At 51.4% G+C, this 22699-nt stretch overlaps 1 long non-coding RNA gene and 1 pseudogene across 2 annotated transcripts in view; both read left to right on the plus strand.

Moving 5' to 3' along the window:
• The window catches only part of LOC147086700 (rano class II histocompatibility antigen, A beta chain-like), a 30807-nt pseudogene extending 15765 nt beyond the window's left edge, over positions 1 to 15042 (plus strand). Inside the window, exons 4-8 of the transcript XR_015075707.1 lie at positions 7690 to 7991; positions 9548 to 9659; positions 13408 to 13437; positions 13553 to 13642; positions 14984 to 15042. The product of XR_015075707.1 is annotated as a rano class II histocompatibility antigen, A beta chain-like (transcript). The remainder of the gene's footprint in view (positions 1 to 7689; positions 7992 to 9547; positions 9660 to 13407; positions 13438 to 13552; positions 13643 to 14983) is intronic.
• A 90-nt stretch (positions 15043 to 15132) lies between these two features.
• Positions 15133 to 20078, plus strand: LOC147086701 (uncharacterized). Its single transcript, XR_015075751.1, has 2 exons — positions 15133 to 15772; positions 19689 to 20078. It is a non-coding gene; the product is annotated as an uncharacterized LOC147086701 (long non-coding RNA).
• Positions 20079 to 22699: the final 2621 nt, after the last annotated feature.

The raw sequence follows: 22699 nt of genomic DNA on the forward strand, positions 1-22699 counted from the left end.
GCAGGACTTTGGTTTGTCACTGCATGAGTGGCGTTTCGATATGCCAGTAGGAAATTGTCCACCTTGTGTTGTAGTGGAATCTGATCTTCGCTCATGGCCTTTATTGCTTTTTTGAACGTTTGTACAAATCTCTCGGCCAACCCGTTTGTAGCCGGATGATATGGGGCAGAGGTATAATGTTTCACCCCATTCTTCTTCATGAATTTCTGGAATTCTTCTGACACGAACTGCGGTCCGTTGTCTGAACATATTTGTTCTGGCAATCCATTTCTTGCAAATATCGTTCTTAGCACTGCGATCATCTTTTCCAAGGTAGTGGTAGTCATCTTAATCACTTCTGGACATTTAGAATGTGCGTCCACCGCAATTAAAAACATGGAGTCCATGAATGGACCAGCAAAGTCAATATGTACACGTTGCCATGGGGTTGAAGGCCATTCCCATGGATGCAGCGGTGCAATCGGAGGTGCATTTTGAACTTTTTGGCACCCTGAGCAGCTTTTCGTCAGATCCTCTATCTGTTGGTCGATACCCGGCCACCACACATAAGCCCTAGCAAGGCTTTTCATCTTGACTCCCCCCAGATGACCTTCATGCAGTTCCTTTAGAACTCTCTCTCTTAACTTAGGAGGAATAATCACCCTTGTTCCATACATCAATGTTCCTTGACAGACGGACAGCTGTTCTCGTCTTGCTGAGAATGCCGGTAACAGTGGATCACCATGTGCTGGCCATCCCTTCACTGTCAATTCGTAGACCCGGGACAGTGTCGGGTCGTTCCTGGTTTCTCTTTCAATACTTGCATTGGTGACTGGTAAACATTCGATGATGGTCGAGTGAAATAACTCAACAGGGTCAACCGTCGGTGCCTCCTCCTCTGTAGGTAGTGGCAGGCGCGACAGCCCATCAGCATTACCATGCTGCTTTGTACCTTTGAATTCAATCTGATATTGATGTGCCCCTAGGAAAAGGGACCACCTCTGGAGCCTCTGTGCTGTCATCACCGAAACACCCTTCTTAGGGTTAAAAATGGATACCAACGGCTGGTGGTCTGTCTATCTATCTGAGCATAGTTGCGCTCAGCGGAGGTCAATGATCTGGATGCGAACGCGACTGGCCTCTCCAAGCCATTTGGCAACTTGTGTGAGAGTACTGCCCCAATACCATATGGAGAAGCATCACAAGCCAAACGAATAGGCAGCGTTGGGTTGAAGTGAGCCAACACTTCCTCTGAGGTGATCAACGCCTTGCTTTTGCGAAAGGCCCTCTTACAGTCCTCGCTCCACTTCCATGGTACTCCCTTCTGCAAAAGAGCGTTCAGCGGGTGCAGCACCGTGGATAAATTTGGCAGAAACTTATGGTAATAGTTAATCAACCCTAGGAACAACCTCAACTGGGATACATTATCCGGAGCGGGAGCCTTCACAACAGCTTCGATCTTGTCAGGAGACTTATGAAGCCCCTCCTGGTCAATGACATGACCACAGTACGAGATCCGTTTCTGAAAGAACTCACATTTCTGGCGATTAACTCGAAGTCCATATTCTTTCAATCTGGTGAGCACCAGTTCCAAATTTGCAAGGTGTTCCTCATCATCATCTCCTGTAATCAGAATATCGTCCAGGTAACATTGTGTGCCTGGAATTCCCTGTAATACCTGCTCCATGGCCCTCTGCCAAATTGCTGGAGCCGATGCCACTCCAAAAACCAGTCTATTATACCGATACAAGCCTCTATGCGTGTTGATCGTGAGATACTGGCGTGACTCTTCCTCAACTTCCATCTGTAAGTATGCCTGTGCCAGGTCTATCTTGGTGAAGTGTTTCCTGCCAGACAACGAAGCGAAGATATCCTCAATCCGCGGAAGCGGATATTGCACCGTGTGAAGCACCGGATTAACAGTGATCTTGAAATCTCCACAGATGCGAACCTTCCCCGGTTCCCCCGGCTTGTTGCTCGATGAACGCTTCATGACGGGAACAATAGGCATGGCCCACTCACTCCAGTCCACCTTAGACAGTACTCCTGAACGTTCTAGCCCTTCCAGCTCAGCTTCCACAGCAGGTCGTATCGCATAAGGCTTTGAAAAATTTCGGGTTTGCATGTTCTTCAACCTTGATGTTTGCCGTAATTCCTCTCAGTGTTCCCAGTCCCTGTTGGAACACCTCTTTAGCATCGTCCAATATTCTGGACAATCGTTTAGGTTTGACATCTTTTTTACCGGAATCTACCGTTAGTGCTTTTAAGGAATGCCAGTCCATATTTATTCTCCTGATCCACTCCCATCCCAGTAGTGGTGGACCTCCCTCAGGTAGCACATATAAGTCCATTCCTCGGCTTTCTTTGCCCTTGTGGACCACCTTTACCTTTATCTTTCCGATGGGGTATACTCTTTGCCCCGTGTATGTTTTCAATACAATCTCCGTATCCCGTAGGGGAATATGTGGGAATAACCTTTTGTAATCTTGCTTATTCATGACCGTCAATGCCGATCCAGTGTCCAATTCCATCTTCACTTGGACTCCTGCTATCTGAAGTGTGACCCAGATAGTTTGGAGGTCTGCTTCATTACCCACATTGTGTACTCTTAGACAACCCAGTTCCTTACTGCTGGAGTCTGAATTTGACTTCTGTTCATCCGAACTGTTCTCTGTCACCTTGTGTACCTTTCTGCACTTTTCCTGCGGTGACTTTTTGTTGCTCGTCTTCTTTCCTGACCGGCATACTTTAGCTATGTGACCAAGCCTGCCACATTTTCTGCATTCCTGATTTTTGAACCAGCACTGGTTCTGATCGTGCGTTGTCTTTCCACAACGATAACACTTTACTGCACCCAAGGCCATTTGATTGGTGCTGAGTTCCGATGACCTTAGCTGCATTTCCGCAGTGCCTCTCGCTGCGGCTTCGTGCGATGCTGCAATAGTGACAGCTTTATCAAGCGTAAGATCATTCTCCTCTAGCAGTTGCTTTTGTGTTCCTTCTTTTAACAATCCACACACAAATTTATCTCTCAGCGCATCTGCTAGTCCTGTTCCAAACTGGCAGTACTTTGATAGCTTACGCAGTTCAATTAAGAATTCAGCGTTGCTTTCTTCTTTCAGCTGCGTTCTTCTGTAAAATTTAAATCGTTCCGCTATCTGCAGCGGCGTGGGGTTTAAATGATTTTTCAGGACAGTAACAATATTCGCGAAAGTCTGGTCCGCCGGTTTATCTGGTGATACAAGGTGCCTCAATAACCCGTACGTCTTCGCACCCATTGAGTTTAATAAGGTTAGTGCTTCCTTATCATTTGGTACCTCATTCGCTTTACAATAAACTTCAATGCGTTCTACATACGTGGCCAATCTTCGACATCGCTATCAAAAGCATTGATGTTACCATGTTTAGGCATCCTTGCAAGTTTCTTTAAATTTTCTTTTTCCTAAAATGGCGGCTTCCCGCGCTTGTCTTCTTCCCCCGCCTACTAAAATGGCGGCTCCCCGCGCTTGGCGGTTTTTCCCGCGCTCGTCTTCTTCCCCCGCCGACTACAATGGCGGCTTCCCGCGTTTGCCTTCTTCCCCCGCTGGCTGCAATGGCGATTGCCGTGCTGCTGCCGTTCTCGCCTCCCCAGCGGTTCTCAATTCCCTGACGCTGCTTTTTTGCTCCCCCGCGGTTCCCGTGGGCATTCACGCTTCCCCTGCTGTTGCGCCTCTCAGCCCCGCTTGCAGGCCGGTCCTTTACACCGGCTGCGGTTGAGTTCTCCGCGGTTCTCGTGGCCTTAACGCTGCCCCAGTCGCTGCACCTCTCGGCCCCGATTGCAGCCCGGCCCTTTTCACCGGCCGCGGTCGTGTTCTCCGCCCTTTTTCCTCCGTTTTCCCTCCCCTACTCCACAGCCAACGCGGCCGACTTTCTGCTCGTGTCGCTGATCGGCTTACCCATCACCGTGGTAGAAGGGATGATCACTGCCTGTCGCTGATGGAGGGCTTCGTGGTCAGAATTTTTCTTTTTAAACCGGGTTCTTGCTGCCTCCCGTACGATGTGGTGCTCAGCAGGATGATGAGGGCGGATGCCTCTTCTCGACGCCCGTTCTGAGGATGTAAAACTGCCGCAGGGTAAGATCGGACTCGTCGCCACTGTTGAGTCTGTGTGTCCCAATTATGCTTATTATAAATCACTGGACACAGACAACAAGAATAACTTTAACAGGTCTTTACTATTCGGAGGTCAGGGTTGAACTGCCCAGCAAATCACTACACAACGTTTATATACCGGTGTGGTCACCACCGGTATTACAGTATACAGCAGCCAAGAGAAAGTAGTACATCTCTTAAGGTAGTTCTCGTAAGGTGGAACAGGTTACATACACCACACCAATCAAGTGAGCTGCTTTGTCCTGGATGGTGTCGAGCTTCTCGAGCGTAGTTGGCCAGGCCCAAGCCTGGGCTCCAAGTTGGTCCTCGCGGTTCCCCACTTCTTGATTCAGCTCATTTTCTCGCTAGTCTTCCCAAATTTCAGGGTGCCCTGCACACTCAGTCTTTGCCTTTGCATAGGAACAGGAGGAGGCCATTCAGCCCCTCGAACCTGTTACATTAGGAACAGGAGGAGGCTATTCAGCCCCCTCGAGCCTGTTACATTAGGAACAGGAGGAGGCCATTCAGCCCCTCGAGCCTGTTACATTAGGAACAGGAGGAGGCCATTCAGCCCCTCGAACCTGTTACATTAGGAACAGGAGGAGGCCGTTCAGCCCCTCGAGCCTGCTACATTAGGAACAGGAGGAGGCCGTTCAGTCCCTCGAGCCTGTTACATTAGGAACATGAGGCCATTGAGCCCCTCGACCCTGTTACATTAGGAACAGGAGGAGGCCATTCAGCCCCTCGAGCCTGTTACATTAGGAACAGGAGGAGGTCATTCAGTCCCCTCGAGCCTGTTACATTAGGAACAGGAGGAGGCCATTCAGACCCCTCGAGCCTGTTACATTAGGAACAGGAGGAGGCCGTTCAGCCCCTCGAGCCTGTTACATTAGGAACAGGAGGAGGCCATTCAGCCCCTCGAGTCTGTTACATTAGGAACAGGAGGAGGCTGTTCAGCCTCCTCGAGCCTGTTACATTAGGAACAGGAGGAGGCCATTCAGCCCCTCGAGCCTGTTACATTAGGAACATGAGGCCATTCAGCCCCTTGAGCCTGTTACATTAGGAACAGGAGGAGGCCGTTCAGCCCCTCGAGTCTGTTACATTAGGAACAGGAGGAGGCTGTTCAGCCTCCTCGAGCCTGTTACATTAGGAACAGGAGGAGGCCATTCAGCCCCTCGAGCCTGTTACATTATGAACAGGAGGAGGCCGTTCAGCCCCTCGAGCCTGTTACATTAGGAACAGGAGGAGGCCGTTCAGCCCCTCGAGCCTGTTACATTAGGAACAGGAGGAGGCCGTTCAGCCCCTCGAGCCTGTTGCATTAGGAACAGGAGGAGGCCGTTCAGCCCCTCGAGCCTGTTACATTAGGAACAGGAGGAGGCCGTTCAGCCCCTCGAGCCTGTTACATTAGGAACAGGAGGAGGCCGTTCAGCCCCCTCGAGCCTGTTGCATTAGGAACAGGAGGAGGCCGTTCAGCCCCTCGAGCCTGTTACATTAGGAACAGGAGGAGGCCGTTCAGCCCCTCGAGCCTGTTCCGCCATTCACTGAGATCAGGGCTGATCTGCATCTCAATTCCATCTACCCACCTTGGTTCCGTAACCCTCGATCCCCTTACCCAACAAAAATCTATCGATCTCAGTTTTGACATTTCCAATTGACCCCCAGCCTCGACAGCTCTTTGCGGGAGAGAGTTCCAGATTTCCACCAGCCTTTGTGTGAAGAAGTGCTTCCTGACATCACCCCTGAACGGCCTGGCTCTAATTTGAAGGTTCTGTCCCCCTTGTTCTGGACTCCCCCCATCATAGAATAGTATAGCACAGAAAGAGACCATTCACAAGGGAACGTTAGCACAGCGTTATGTTACTGGACCAATAATCCATGAGGTTAGAATTCATAATCCCACGATGGCAACTGGGGAATTTAAATTCAGTTAATAAATTAACTGGGATAGAATCAAGGTATATAAAGAGGAAGACAGTAGCTGAAGTAAACGTTGGTCCCTCAGAGGATGAGAATGTGGAATTAATAAAGGGGAATTGGCAGAGACTGAACAAATATTTTGTATCTGTCTTCATGGTGGAAGACACTAACAACATCCCAATAATCAAGGGGCCACAGGGCGTGGGGAACTAAAGACAATCACTATCACTGAGGAAAAAGTACTTGGCAAATTAATGGGACTAAAAGACGACAAGTCCTGACGTATGAAAACAACTAGGCACTTGGTCTAAGCGTTAAACAAAGCTTTAATCAACTGTTTTACAACATGGCGGTCCAGTTGTGTCCTTCACTAGTTCCTGTTAAGAATGTCCCGAGCAAGCTGGGCCCGTGCCCGAGTATTTATACTCTCCCTGGACAGCGCCACCCACAGGCCGCTCAGTATTATTTCATAAGTCTTTCTTTCATGAATGGCTGATTCATGTCAAGTCCCCTTTCGGATCTCTTTCAGTTGGGCGTAAAAGATCCCATGGCATTATTCCGAAGAAGAGCAGGGGGAGTTCTCCCCGGTGTCCTGGGGCCAATATTTATCCCTCAACCAACATCACTAAAAACAGATGATCTGGTCATTTATCACATTGCTGTTTGTGGGAGCTTGCTGTGCGCAAATTGGCTGCCGCGTTTCCTACATTACAACAGTGACCACACTTCAAAAAGAAAGTATAATGTGCAGTATAATGTGGATAAATGCGAGGTTATCCACTTTGGTGGCAAAAACAGGAAGGCAGATTATTATCTGAACGGCAATAGATTGGGAGAAGGGGAAGTGCAACAAGACCTGGGTGTCCTTGTGCACCAGTCACTGAAGGTAAGCATGCAGGTGCAGCAGGCGGTTAAGAAGGCAAATGGTATGTTGGCCTTCGTAGCGAGAGGGTTTGAGTACAGGAGCAAGGATGCCTTGCTGCAGTTGTACAGGGCCTTGGTGAGACCACACCTTGAGTATTGTGTGCAGTTTTGGTCGCCTTATCTGAGGAAGGATGTTCTTGCCATGGAGGGAGTGCAGCGAAGATTCACCAGACTGATAGCTGGGATGGCAGGAATGACGTATGAGGAGAGATTGGGTCGATTAGGCTTATACTCGCTGGAGTTTAGAAGAATGAGAGGGGATCTCATTGAAACTTATAAAATTCTAACAGGACTAGACAGACTCGATGCAGGAAGGATGTTCCCGATGGTCGGGGAGTCCAGAACCAGGGGTCACAATCTAAGGATAAGGGGTAAGCCATTTAGGACAGAGATGAGGAGGAATTTCTTCACCCAGAGAGTGGTGAACCTGTGGAATTCTCTATCACAGAAGGCAGTAGAGGCCAGTTCATTAAATATATTCAAGAAGGAGTTAGATATATTTCTTAAGGCTAAAGGGATCAAGGGATATGGGGAGAAAGCAGGGACAGGGTACTGAATTTGGATGATCAGCCATGATCGCATTAAATGGCGGAGCAGGCTCGAGGGGCCGAATGGCCTACTCCTGCTCCTATCTTCTATGTTTCTATGTTTCTAAAGTACTTCCATTGGCTGTGAAGCGCTTTGGGACGTTCGCAGGCGCTGTGGAAATGCAATCCCTTCTTTCTTTCTTGATTCTCAGAGCCGCCGTCAGTGACTATCGCCTTCCACGATCTGGAGGCCCACGGCCAGCCCAGCCAGCTCCAGTGCACGGTGACGGGCTTCTATCCCAAGGCCCTCAACGTGACCTGGCTAAGGAACGGCGGGGCCATCCAGCATGAGATGGTGCAGACTCGAATCCTCCCAAACAGCGACGCCACCTTCCAGACCATCGCCTTCGTGAACGTCGCCCCCCGGACAGTGGACACCTACACCTGCTCCATAGAGCACAGCAGCTTCCCAGAGGGCTTCCGCCTGAACTGGGGTGAGCTCCGAATGTCCCGCGTGTGTACATTTAACGAGAGGTTGGTTACATCAAACGGACTGGTCCAAAGGAGTCTCTCTCTACCATTGGGATGGTCGACTATCAAATGATTTAGGGGGTAGTCTTTGTATCTAACCCGTGCTGTACCTGCCCTGGGAGTGTTTGATGAGACAGTGTAGAGGGAGCTTTACTTTGTATCTAACCCGTGCTGTACCTGCCCTGGGAGTGTTTGATGGGACAGTGTAGAGGGAGCTTTACTTTGTATCTAACCCGTGCTGTACCTGCCCTGGGAGTGTTTGATGAGACAGTGTAGAGGGAGCTTTACTCTGTATCTAACCCATGCTGTACCTGCCCTGGGAGTGTTTGATGGGGCAGTGTAGAGGGAGCTTTACTCTGTATCTAACCCGTGCTGTACCCGCCCTGGGAGTGTTTGATGGGACAGTGTAGAGGGAGCTTTACTCTGTATCTAACCCGTGCTGTACCTGCCCTGGGAGTGTTTGATGGGGACAGTGTAGAGGGAGCTTTACGCTGTATCTAACCCGTGCTGTACCTGCCCTGGGAGTGTTTGATGGGACACTGTAGAGGGAGCTTTACTCTGTATCTAACCCGTGCTGTACCTGCCCTGGGAGTGTTTGATGGGGACAGTGTAGAGGGAGCTTTACTCTGTATCTAACCCGTGCTGTACCTGCTCTGGGAGTGTTTGATGGGACAGTGTAGAGGGAGCTTTACTCTGTATCTAACCCCGTGCTGTACCTGTCCTGGGAGTGTTTGATGGGGACAGTGTAGAGGGAGCTTTACTCTGTATCAAACCCATGCTGTACCTGCCCTGGGAGTGTTTGATGGGACAGTGTAGAGGGAGCTTTACTCTGTATCAAACCCATGCTGTACCTGTCCTGGGAGTGTTTGATGGGGACAGTGTAGAGGGAGCTTTACACTGTATCTAACCCGTGCTGTACCTGCCCTGGGAGTGTTTGATGGGACAGTGTAGAGGGAGCTTTACTCTGTATCTAACCCCGTGTTGTACCTTCCCTGGAAGTGTTTGATGGGACAGTGTAGAGGGAGCTTTACTCTGTATCTAACCCGTGCTGTACCTGCTCTGGGAGTGTTTGATGGGGACAGTGTAGAGGGAGCTTTACTCTGTATCTAACCCATGCTGTACCTGCTCTGGGAGTGTTTGATGGGACAGTGTAGAGGGAGCTTTACTCTGTATCTAACCCGTGCTGTACCTGCCCTGGGAGTGTTTGATGGGACAGTGTAGAGGGAGCTTTACTCTGTATCTGACCCCGTGTTGTACCTTCCCTGGGAGTGTTTGATGGGACAGTGTAGAGGGAGCTTTACTCTGTATCTAACCCGTGCTGTACCTGCCCTGGGGCTGTTTGATGGGGACAGTGTAGAGGGAGCTTTACATTGCATGCAAGGCTTTAACCTGCAAACGCACTGCCTCAATAATGGGAAAAGTTTGGAGAAAGGGAGTGTAGATAACAGAGTTTATTGTTAATCAATGCTGGACATTTTCCTATTTGATTGTTATTTCCCATTAACATTCTCTGCCCTTCATCTCTCCGACCTGTTGCAGGACCCCCACAGTAAGAACTCCCTGTCTCCAGCGGCCATTGTTGGGATACTGTTTGGAATTGGTGGAATCTTCATGTTAGTGGCCGGAGGTGTCGTTCACAGGAAGCGTCAAGGTAATGCCGCTCACGTTTGAGAAAGAATGTTCTGTTCATTTAAAAATGCTTTGAGCCCATGGCCAGCGTCCGTGTGAAACCTGAGACCGAGCACGCTGTACTTCACCCAACCCCTGACCTCTTCCGTGCGTTTCGGTGTGTTTTGGAATTGCACGCTGCGCAGGACTCGAATGTTGCTTGTGAAGAGCGTTGAGCGCACGCGCTCGCCGAAGTCAGGTGCTTCGATACGAACAATGGCGCCACAGAAAGACCCAGCCGTCCTGTCTCACATGACTGCGGTGCCTGGTGAATCCCAAGACATACACTCCCCCCACCTCACCCCCAAAGCCATGTATTCGCCCGGGAGAGGTGAGAAACCAGATTGAAACCCCCGGCAATTCCTGGAGAGAATGTGGAATGCTTTGGAGAGGGTGCAGGGGAGATTGACCAGAATGGTTCCTGAGATGAAGGACTTCAGTTACGTGGAAAGACTGGAGAAGCTGGGATTGTTCTCCTTAGAGCAGAGAAGGTTAAGGGGAGATTGACCAGAATGGTCCCAGGGATGAGGGACGTCAGTGATGTGGAGAGACTGGAGAAACTGGGGTTGTTCTCCTTAGAGCAGAGAAGGTTAAGGGGAGATTGACCAGAATGGTCCCAGGGATGAGGAACTTCAGTGATGTGGAGAGACTGGAGAAGCTGGGATTGTTCTCCTTAGAGCAGAGAAGGTTAAGGGGAGATTGACCAGAATGGTACCAGGGATGAGGGACTTCAGTGATGTGGAGAGACTGGAGAAGCTGGGGTTGTTCTCCTTAGAGCAGAGAAGGTTAAGGGGAGATTGACCAGAATGGTCCCAGGGGATGAGGGACTTCAGTGATGTGGAGAGACTGGAGAAGCTGGGATTGTTCTCCTTAGAGCAGAGAAGGTTAAGGGGAGATTGACCAGAATGGTCCCAGGGATGAGGGACTTCAGTGATGTGGAGAGACTGGAGAAGCTGGGGTTGTTCTCCTTGGAGCAGAGAAGGTTAAGGGGAGATTGACCAGAATGGTACCAGGGATGAGGGACTTCAGTGACGTGGAGAGACTGGAGAAGCTGGGATTGTTCTCCTTAGAGCAGAGAAGGTTAAGGGGAGATTGACCAGAATGGTCCCAGGGATGAGGGACATCAGTGATGTGGAGAGACTGGAGAAGCTGGGGTTGTTCTCCTTAGAGCAGAGAAGGTTAAGGGGAGATTGACCAGAATGGTCCCAGGGATGAGGAACTTCAGTGATGTGGAGAGACTGGAGAAGCTGGGATTGTTCTCCTTAGAGCAGAGAAGGTTAAGGGGAGATTGACCAGAATGGTACCAGGGATGAGGGACTTCAGTGATGTGGAGAGACTGGAGAAGCTGGGGTTGTTCTCCTTGGAGCAGAGAAGGTTAAGGGGAGATTGACCAGAATGGTCCCAGGGATGAGGGACTTCAGTGATGTGGAGAGACTGGAGAAGCTGGGGTTGTTCTCCTTGGAGCAGAGAAGGTTAAGGGGAGATTGACCAGAATGGTACCAGGGATGAGGGACTTCAGTGATGTGGAGAGACTGGAGAAGCTGGGATTGTTCTCCTTAGAGCAGAGAAGGTTAAGGGGAGATTGACCAGAATTGTACCAGGGATGAGGGACTTCAGTGATGTGGAGAGACTGGAGAAGCTGGGGTTGTTCTCCTTAGAGCAGAGAAGGTTAAGGGGAGATTGACCAGAATGGTCCCAGGGATGAGGGACGTCAGTGATGTGGAGAGACTGGAGAAGCTGGGGTTGTTCTCCTTAGAGCAGAGAAGGTTAAGGGGAGATTGACCAGAATGGTCCCAGGGATGAGGAACTTCAGTGATGTGGAGAGACTGGAGAAGCTGGGATTGTTCTCCTTCGAGCAGAGAAGGTTAAGGGGAGATTGACCAGAATGGTACCAGGGATGAGGGACTTCAGTGATGTGGAGAGACTGGAGAAGCTGGGGTTGTTCTCCTTGGAGCAGAGAAGGTTAAGGGGAGATTGACCAGAATGGTACCGGGGATGGGGGACTTCAGTGATGTGGAGAGACTGGAGAAGCTGGGATTGTTCTCCTTGGAGCAGAGAAGGTTAAGGGGAGATTGACCAGAATGGTACCGGGGATGAGGGACTTCAGTGATGTGGAGAGACTGGAGAAGCTGGGGTTGTTCTCCTTGGAGCAGAGAAGGTTAAGGGGAGATTGACCAGAATGGTCCCAGGGATGAGGGACTTCAGTGATGTGGAGAGACTGGAGAAGCTGGGGTTGTTCTCCTTAGAGCAGAGAAGATTGAGAGGAGATTTGATCGAGGTGTTCAAAATCATGAGGGGTGTGGACAGAGTAGATAGAGAGAAACTGTTCCCATTGGCGGAAGGGTCGAGAACCAGAGGACACAGATTTAAGGTGATTGACAGAAGAACCAAAGGCGACATGAGGAAAAACTTTTTTATGCAGCGAGTGGTTAGGATCGGGAATGCACTGCCTGATAGGGCGGTGGAGGCAGACTCAATAGTCGCCTTCAAAAGGGAATTGGATCAATACTCGAAGGAGAAAGCATTGCAGGGATATGGGGAGAGAGCGGGGGAGCGGGTCTAACTGGATTGCTCTTGGCAAGAGGCAGCTCGGACTCGATGGGCCAAATGGCCTCCTCCTGTGCTGTATCATTCTATGATTCTATGATCCTCGCCGACCACCATTTGGGCGATCAGAACTGGTCCAGGAGGCCACCCTGGCCCTGATTAACGTTGCACAGTGGCTACCTAGATGCACGGACCACTCTCCGAAATGTTGGGAGTTTTGAAGGCTTGCAGTAAATGAACCTTCGCGGCCCCCCTCGATGTCGCCGTGCGTGAACGCCCCACAGGGCGGGTGCGACTGAGTGACGTGCGCCGGTGTGATTCGCCGAGCTACACCGGCGTGACAAGCACGGGCGGCTTCTCAAGTCCCGTTACTGCCCAGTGGTCACTGCTGAAAGGGGCACATCTGTGAGTCTTGGCTCCTCTCTGCCAAGTAGCCACCACATAGAAACATAGAAGATAGGAGCAGGAGGCGGCCATTCGGCCCCTCGAGCCTGCTCCGCCATTCAATGAGATCATGGCTGATCATCCAAATTCAGTACCTTGTCCCTGCCTTCTCCCCATATCCCTTGATCCCTTTCGCCTTAAGAAATATATCTAACTCCTTCTTGAATATATTTAATGAATTGGCCTCTACTGCCTTCTGTGGTAGAGAATTCCACAGGTTCACCACTCTCTGGGTGAAGAAATTCCTCCTCATCTCTGTCCTCAATGGCTTACCCCTTATCCTTAGACTGTGACCCCTGGTTCTGGACTCCCCCGACCATCGGGAACATCCTTCCTGCCTCTAGTCTGTCTAGTCCTGTTAGAATTTTATAAGGGTGGTCGAGGCAGAAACCCTCATCACATTTAAAAAGTACTTGGATACGCACTCGAAGTGCCGTAACCTACAGGGCTACGGACCGAGAGCTGGACAGTGGGATTAGGCTGGAGAGCTCTTTGTCGGCTGGCACGGACACGAGGGGCCAAATGGCCTCCTTCTGTGCCGTAAATTTCTGCGATTCCGTGATGCAAATCCCACATTTTATCGCAGCACAGACATTAACTTATCTCTTCAGTTGCTGAGAGTAAGGATCAGAGGAGTAGTACGGTAGAGTTGACTAATCCTCGCGCCATCAATCTGGCAGTTGCGTGCGCTGGTTGTAAACGTCCTGGTTTTTTTTGAGTCTGTTTTGTCTCCCATTCAGGCGGCCAGCCCCGTGACGTCACACCAACAGGTAAGACCAACACGAGAGCTCACAGCGAGCAGTTGATGGGGGAGGCGGGTGTGGGGGTGGTGGGAGAGCCAGACGTGTCTTCACAGCGAGCTGTTAACTCTCTTCTGCTCCCCAGTGGCGTTCTCGAAGGAGCAGCCGCAACGCTAGTCGAACCGGAGTGAAACCAGCGTGCGGTCGAAAACCTCGGCCGCCAGTGCGAATTCAGGTAACGGCGTCCCTGGCACGAGGCCGCAAACAGTCGTAAGCGGAACACCGCCACCTCCAACTTCCTCCTCCGAGTCACACACACCATCCTGACTTGGAAATATATCAGCCGTTCCTTCATCGTCGGTGGGTCAAAATCCCGGAACTCCCTCCCTAACAGCACTGTGGGAGCACCTTCACCACACGGACTGCAGCGGTTCAAGAAGGCGGCTCACCACCACCTTCTCAAGGGCGATTAGGGATGTGCAATAAATGCTGGCCTTGCCAGTGACGCCCACATCCCGTGAGTAAAGTATAAAGAGAAAAGGGTTTTGACCCAGCGACGATGAAGGAACGGCCGATATATTTCCAAGTGTGTGAGTTGGAGGGGAACTTGGGAGCTGACATCGAGTAACGCTGTAAAGAGAATGACCTGTGGCCAAGGCGATTCCTTGAACGGCAATCTTACCCTCCGCGGTCTTTGCACGTTGTTGGCCCAGAGTGAGTTGGCACAGCAGGCAGTGTCTCTTCCAGATCAGCGAGTTAAGGGGTTTGGGATGAAAGAAGGCAGGAAGAGCGTGCATGCGTGCGGTGCGGTTACCTAATCTCGCCTCCGAAAGCCGGCAGAATCTCTTTTTTTTCCTGCCCGTTCCTGATGAAGCGCCAGGACGAAGCCGGCGCAAGACGTCATCGCCTCGCACAGCCGCAGTGTTGTGGAGTATTTTAAACCAACACTCGACGCAACTTTTTCAGATCGATAGTCAAGTTGTCTTTATTGCACCGGTGGGGAGACAGTCTGTTCTGTCTTTACCCAGACTTCTCCCAATTGTTACACCAGACACTACATTCTGATACATTAAAATAAGCATGGCAACCTCATGCACAATTTATTCCTGCAACCTGATTGGATCTTGGCCCGCATGCATCTTCATTGATTGGTTGCCTATGCCGCTTTACATTAAAGTACCGCCTTCATTACCAGAAAAGTATATGTCCGTTATCCCACAAGCTGTTGTTGCGCCTATGACCTTTGTTTATGGCAGATAGGGTCTCATCAGCATTGTACTTCCGACTCATTGTCCTCCTTTCCTGCCTCTCTCGGCCTCTTTACTTCCAACTCATTGTTTTACTTTCCTGCCAGAACAGAACTCACATCCTCTTAGGCCTCTTTATGGTTTCCACATCCGACTATGTTATCAACTTAGAAAAAGCTTACTACGTACTGAGATTATTGTCTTTCTTACACCTTTCGGTGAAACTGCCAGCGATGTTCCTTTCACCCTTTCCCCACTGCACGCAGTGACCCCCGATCTCCTCCCGCGCGAGAATGACTGGATTCAGCTTCTGTTCTCGTATTGTACAGGGCTTTGTTCTCCTGCCGAGGGGATTGTTACCCATTACACGCAAGACCAAAATTGGTGATTCTCAAAACTATCCGACAATTTCCATTATACCTGGGAGTAGAACTCCCGCTGTCTGTTGTGTCGACATATTCGGCGGGGCGGGGGGGGGGAATCGGATTGCGTTGCGCCTCCCGTTAGCTCCCCCAGGCGCACGGGCATGGGCGCGGCTAACGCCTCAGCGGGAGGTCAGCGGCGGCGGTAGCCGGTAGCGCCCCCCGCGTCGCTGCGCCGCCTGCGATGGTGTCACTGCCACGCCCGTGCCCCGGCCGCAAACTTCGGTGGCCCCTCCCCATTGACCTATCGGCGGACGATATGTCCGACAGGGTTAGTGGGGGGGGGGGGAGGTGGGCGTTTCTGTGGTCGCGCCGGCGCTGCTTAAAGGGACAGGCGTCAGGCGGCCATTTTTCTTTTAGGCCAGCTCCTGCCCCCCTTCCCCTTCTTTCTTCGGGGGGAGGGGGGGTTTCCAGCAGGGCCCCGGTTCGCACAGTGCTAGCCCCCATCCCCTCTAATCATATTCACTGGTAGCGCCCCAGGAAGGAGGGGGAGCGCTTCCGGTAGCTGAATTTATGCCGCAGGGGCACTAACTTTTTCAGGGCGCAACAAGTTAGCCCCCCCAAAGGGGGGTGCCACCGAATTCCTCCCCCATTGACTTCTGTGAGACTACACCAGCTCCGATCCCCCTGTCTGCGTATTGACTTATGTTTAATTCTGTCTTTTAGGAGATGGCTTGACGGGACACATGGCATAAGGTGAGCGCACTCCTGAATATTTGTGTTTAGGCCTCAATTTGCCACTGACCCAAACAACAACCTGCATTTATCTGACTTGGAGAGAGAACTGGTTGGCAGACAGGAAGCAAGGAGTTGGGATAAACGGCTCTTTTTCCGAGTGGCAGGCAGTGACTAGTGGGGTACCGCAGGGATCGGTCCTTGGACCCCAGCTTTTCACAATATATACAGGTAGACTATCCTTTATCCGAAAACCTCGGGACCAGCCGTGTTTCGGTTTTCGGAAAATTTCGGATTTCGGAAGGTATTTTCTAAGACTGGGAAATTTGTCGGGGGTGGGTCGGCGGGGGTCCGTGGGGGGGTCGGCGGGGGATCGGCGGGTGGGTCGGCGGGGGTCCGCGGGGGGGTTGGCGGGAGTCGGGGTCGGCGGGGGGGTCCGCGGGGGGGGTCGGCGGGGAGTCGGCGCGGGGGTCGGGGTCGGCAGGGGTCCGCGGGGGGTCAGCGGGGGGGTCGGCAGGAGTCGGGGTTGGCGGGGGGGTCCGCGGGGGGGGGGGGTCCGCGGGGGTCGGCGGGGGGGTCGGCGGGAGTCGGGGTCGGCGGGGGTCCTTGGGGGGGTCGTCGAGGGTCGGGGTCGGCGGGGGGGTCGGCGGGGGTCCGCGGGGGGGTCCGCGGGGGGTCGTCGGCGGGGGTCGGGGTCGTGCGCACGACTTACGTTGACCCTCTGCTCAGCGTAAGTCATGCGCCACTCTGGTCATGTCGTGCGCACGACTTACGCTGAACGAAAAAACCTTCGGTTTTTAGAGGGTTTCGGTTTTCGGAAGTTCGGATAAAAGGTAGTCTACCTGTATTAACGATCTAGACGAGGGAACTAGATGTAATATCTCCAAGTTTGCAGACGACACAAAGCTGGGTGGGCGTGTGTGCTGCGAGGAGGATGCCGAGAAACTCCAGTATGATTTGGACAGGTTGGGTGATTGGGCAGATGCATGGCGGATGCAGTATAATGTGGATAAATGCGAGGTTATCCACTTTGATGGCAAAAACAGGAAGGCAGATTATTATCTGAATGGCAATAGATTGGGAGAAGGGGAAGTGCAACGAGACCTGGGTGTCCTTGTGCACCAGTCGCTGAAGGTAAGCATGCAGGTGCAGCAGGCGGTTAAGAAGGCAAATGGTATGTTGGCCTTCATAGCGAGAGGATTCGAGTACAGGAACAAGGATGTCTTGCTGCAGTTGTACAGGGCCTTGGTCAGACCACACCTTGAGTATTGTGTGCAGTTTTGGTCGCCTTACCTGAGGAAGGATGTTCTTGCCATGGAGGGAGTGCAGCGAAGATTCACCAGACTGATACCTGGGATGGCAGGAATGATGTATGAGGAGAGATTGGGTCGATTAGGCTTGTATTCGCTAGAGTTTAGAAGAATGAGAGGGGATCTCATTGAAACTTATAAAATTCTAACAGGACTAGACAGACTAGATGCAGGAAGGATGTTCCCGATGGTCGGGGAGTCCAGAACCAGGGGTCACAGTCTAAGAATAAGGGGTAAGCCATTTAGGACAGAGATGAGGAGGAATTTCTTCACCCAGAGAGTGGTGAACCTGTGGAATTCTCTACCACAGAAGACAGTGGAGGCCAATTCATTAAATATATTCAAGAAGGAGTTAGATATATTTCTTAAGGCTAAAGGGATCAAGGGATATGGGGAGAAGGCAGGGACAGGGTACTGAACTTGGATGATCGCATTGAATGGCGGAGTCGGCTCGAGGGGCCGAATGGCCGACTCCTGCTCCTATCTTCTATGCTTCTATGTTTCTATACAGTGCCTTTAACGTAGTAAAGCATCCCAAGGCGCTTCACAGGGGCGATTATCAAACACAATTTGACATCGAGCCACATAAGGAGATATCAGGGACAGGCGACCAAAAGCTGGGTCAAAGAGGTCGGTTTTAAGGAGCATCTTAAAGGAGGAGAGAGAGAGGCGGAGAGGTTTAGGGAGGGAATTCCAGAGCTCGGGGCCCTGGCGCGGTCGCCAATGGTGGAGTGACGGAAATCGGGGGGATGCGCGAGAGGCTAAAATTGGAGGAGCGCAGAGATCTCGGAGGGTTGCAGGGGCTGGAGGAGGTTACAGAGATAGGGAGGGTTGTAGGGGCTCGAAGAGGTTACAGAGATAGGGAGGGTTGTAGGGGGCTGGAGGAGGTTACAGAGATAGGGAGGGTTGTAGGGGCTGGAGGAGGTTACAGAGATAGGGAGGGTTGTAGGGGCTGGAGGAGGTTACAGAGATAGGGAGGGTTGTAGGGGCTGGAGGAGGTTACAGAGATAGGGAGGGGTGTAGGGGCTGGAGGAGGTTACAGAGATAGGGAGGGTTGTAGGGGCTGGAGGAGGTTACAGAGATAGGGAGGGTTGTAGGGGGCTGGAGGAGGTTACAGAGATAGGGAGGGTTGTAGGGGCTGGAGGAGGTTACAGAGATAGGGAGGGTTGTAGGGGCTGGAGGAGGTTACAGAGATAGGGAGGGTTGTAGGGGGCTGGAGGCGGTTACAGAGATAGGGAGGGTTGTAGGGGCTGGAGGAGGTTACAGAGATAGGGAGGGTTGTAGGGGGCTGGAGGAGGTTACAGAGATAGGGAGGGTTGTAGGGGCTGGAGGAGGTTACAGAGATAGGGAGGGTTGTAGGGGCTGGAGGAGGTTACAGAGATAGGGAGGGTTGTAGGGGGCTGGAGGAGGTTACAGAGATAGGGAGGGTTGTAGGGGCTGGAGGAGGTTACAGAGATAGGGAGGGTTGTAGGGGGCTGGAGGAGGTTACAGAGATAGGGAGCGGTGTAGGGGGCTGGAGGAGATTACAGAGATAGGGAGGGTTGTAGGGGCTGGAGGAGGTTACAGAGATGGGGAGGGTTGTAGGGGGCTGGAGGAGATTACAGAGATAGGGAGGGTTGTAGGGGGCTGGAGGAGGTTACAGAGATAGGGAGGGGTGTAGGGGCTGGAGGAGGTTACAGAGATAGGGAGCGGTGTAGGGGCTGGAGGAGGTTACAGAGATAGGGAGGCAGGGGCGAGGAGGCCGTGGAGGGATTTGAACATGACGATGAGAATATTAAAATCTTATTTTTAGTATTAAAGGGTAGGGATATCATGCAGCAAAGTGGGACTAGACTTGGTGGCTCAGGTGGCGATAAACATCAGCAGAGACTCCACAGGCCAATGATTCTAATCAACTGTATAATGTATAATGTCGGGAAATGTGAGGTTAATCACTTTGGTAGGAAGAATGGAAAAACAGAATATTTTTTAAATGACGAGAGACTATTAAATGTTGGTGTTCAGATAGATTTGTGTGTCCTCGTGCAAGAAACACAGAAAGCGAGCATGCAGGTACAGCAAGCAATAAGGAAAGCAAATGGCAAGTTGGCCTTTATTGCAAGGGGGTTGGAGTATAAGAGTGAGGAAGTCTTGCTACAATTGTACAGGGCCTTGGTGAGACCACACCTGGAGCACTGGGCACAGTTTTGGTCTCCTTATCTGAGGAAGGATATACTTGCCTCGGAGGCGGTGCAATGAAGATTCACTAGACTGATTCCTGGGATGAGAGGCGAAGTAGCCAAATTACTGTTATACCTTAGTTTGTATGTTAGCCATAGGCATAATTAGTTTTAATGTTAGAATACGTATAATGCAGCACCAATGTACAAGGTGGAGATAATGGGTTAATCCCTACCCTGAGTTAAACGATACAGAGGTCTGTATTTCCTTTATTCAGCTAAAGGTTTAAACATGATTAAATGACTTCAAGGCTGAGAGATTAAACTGCAGAAGGAAGATTAGGGAGGAGTTGGTTGTCCAGGCGAGGCAACACTATGCAGATAACGCACCTAAGGACTGTCTGATAGTAAATCACAACAACAGGGTTCCAGTCTTCAAAGTCTAATTAGGATGTGCTTGCTTTGCAGAAAGTAACTCGAGACGAGGCCGAATGCAAGGGCCTCGCACCCTTAATGAAGTCTGTTACCTTAAGAAAACATTCAACAAGCAAAACCACCTGGCTATGGGCAAATGGGGGTTGTGAAGTAATAAAGACGGGGCCCATAGTCCGGAGATGACAGGACTAACCGACAACAGAAATGTGGGACTGTAAGCGCAGGAAGATGAAATGTCACGGTTTATAATTGCCATTTAGCTATAACTCTGTATATGCTGATAAGCTTTATCCCCGCCCCTAGGGAGGGGAGTTTGATTTTTGTATAACTGTGATTGTTGCTAGGGAATCGAGAGAGTCGGATCTGAGAAGGGTCTCAGAAGGTTCTCTCCAGGCCTGTGAATAAAGACCGTTTTGAACCATCCTTCACTCGAAGTCTGTCATCTGTACCAAAGCTAAGTGTCGACTTTGTATATCACTCTGAGGGGGAAAGGGTTAAGTGTCGACCTGACAACACCAGGTCCACTTTGCAGGTTACAACAAGAGGGCTGTCCTATGAGGAGAGATTGAGTAGATTGGGCCGATACTCTCTGGCGTTTAGAAGAATGAGAGGTGATCTCATTGAAACATAAGATTCTGAGGGGGATTGACAGGGTAGATGCTGAGAGGCTGTTTCCCCCCTGGCTGGAGAGTCTCGAACCAGGGGTCACAGTCTCAGGATAAGGGGTCGGCCATTGAGGACTGAGATGAGGAGGAATTTCTTCACTCAGAGGGCGGTGAATCTTTGGAATTCTCTCCCCCAGAGGGCTGTGGAGGCTCAGTCGTTGAGTCTATTCAAGGCTGAGATCGAGAGATTTTTGGACTCTAGGGGAATCGAGGGATAGAAACATAGAAGATCGGAGCAGGAGTCGGCCATTCGGCCCCTCGAGCCTGCTCCGCCATTTAATGTGATCATGGCTGATCATCCAAATTCAGTACCCTGTCCCTGCCTTCTCCCCGTATCCCTTGATCCCTCTAGCCGTAAGAAATATATCTAACTCCTTCTTGAATATATTTATAGAGCAGGATATGGGGATCGGGCGGGAAAGTGGAGTTGAGGTCGATGATCAGCCGTGATCTTATTGAATGGCGGAGCGGGCTCGAGGGGCCGAACGGCCGACTCCTGCTCCTAATTCTGATGGTCTTATGTTCTCACCTAGAGAAGGCTTGGCGGAGGATGGAGATAAGGCCGAACTATTCCTACTTGTAGACGCACCACACACGCTGCCTGTATGATGGCGGCTCCTCACCTATCGTTCCTCAGGGCTTGGATTGGAAGGCAGAATCTGCGCAGAACGTGGACCGAGAGGGATTATGTTGGCGTGCGGAGGGAGCACCAAAGCCAGGACCCTCCCACCGCCGCTTGGAGACCAGCTGACCATGGGCTCTGCCTTCGCCCTCATCCTCCTGGGCCGGGGGGTGCCGTGGCTGCCGGCTCCGGAATGAAACCGTTCCCCTCTCCGCACAACCGGCACTCGACTCTTCGCCGCTCGGTCAGTCATGGGGCGAACCCTTCAGAGACCGAGCGAGGCGGGCAGTCAGGGGTGATTCAGTCCTGGATGGATAGTATTTGCCTGGGATGTGTTAACCGGTAAACGTCACTAATCCCGTCGCGCCAACACGCGATCCACTTCTGCCGTTCATGAAGCCCAAACACAGTAGGTTGCAATACGATTATATCTGTCATAACAATATTCTCTGCATAAAAGTTCATATTTTCTATCAAAATTGGTTTGATTTCTATGTTGTCTCCCATTCCGTTTTGAAATTACATTTTCGGGGTTTTTTTTAACATTCCCTCCAGGTGAATCACAGAATCGTAGAGAATTCACGGCACAGAAGGAGGCCATTCGGCCCCTCGTGTCCACGCCGGCCGACAAAGAGCTCTCCAGCCTAATCCCACTGTCCAGCTCTCGGTCCGTAGCCCTGTGGGTTACGGCGCTTCGAGTGCGTATCCAAGTACTTTTTAAATGTGATGAGGGTTTCTGCCTCGACCACCCTTTCAGGCAGTGAGTTCCAGACCCCCACCACCCTCTGGGTGAAGAAAGTTCTCCTCAACTCCCCTCTAATCCTTCTCCCAATGACTTTAAATCTCTGCCCCCCCTGGTTATTGACCTCTCTGCTCAGGGAAATAGGTCCTTCCTATCCACTCTATCCAGGCCCCCTCATCATTTTATACACCTCGATTAAATCTCCCCTCAGCCTCCTCTGTTCCAGAGAAAACAACCCCAGCCTCTCCGATCTTTCCTCATCGCTAAAATTCTCCCGTCCTGGCAACATCCTCGTAAATTTCCTCTGTATCGAAGACCGTCGGTATTGGGGACATTGGATTTCTGCCGCCCAGTGTCAGCACCCAAAGCGCCTCGCTCAGGGTGATTGGGCTGCCGCGTCCAGTCGACATGTTGTCCTTTGCCCTCGGGGTGGGGAGGAACCACCTGGGTGTGGATCCAGCCCACAGGAGTGGGATGAAAACCTCTTCTGCTGGTTGGCTGGCTCGATCCCGATCTGAAATGAGGTTTGGGGCAGTTCACGATAGGTGTAGGCCACAGTACAAGACTTCTCAGACAAAAGGTTGGAAATCTCACCCGTATGTCAGTGAACGGAAGAATTAGGAGCCAGGAGTCGGCCATTCGGCCCCTCGAGCCTGCTCCGCCATTCAATAAGATCACGGCTGATCATCGACCGCAACTCCACTCTCCCGCCCGATCCCTCGATTCCCCTCGAGTCCAAAAATCTACCGATCTCAGCCTTGAATATACTCAACAACTGAGCCTCCACAGCCCTCTGGGGCAGAGAATTCCAAAGATTCACCGCCCTCTGAGTGAAGAAATTCCTCCTCATCTCAGTCCTGAATGGCCGACCCCTTATCCTGAGACTGTGCCCCCTGGTTCTAGACTCTCCAGCCAGGGGGGAAACAGCCTCTCAGCATCTACCCTGTCAATCCCCCCCCTCAGAATCTTATACGTTTCAATGAAATCACCTCTCATTCTTCTAAACTCCAGAGAG

This window comes from Somniosus microcephalus, unplaced genomic scaffold, assembly GCF_052327205.1.
Source record: "Somniosus microcephalus isolate GS21.2 unplaced genomic scaffold, FLI_Smic_1.0 unresolved_chr7, whole genome shotgun sequence".
Lineage (NCBI taxonomy): Eukaryota > Metazoa > Chordata > Chondrichthyes > Squaliformes > Somniosidae > Somniosus > Somniosus microcephalus.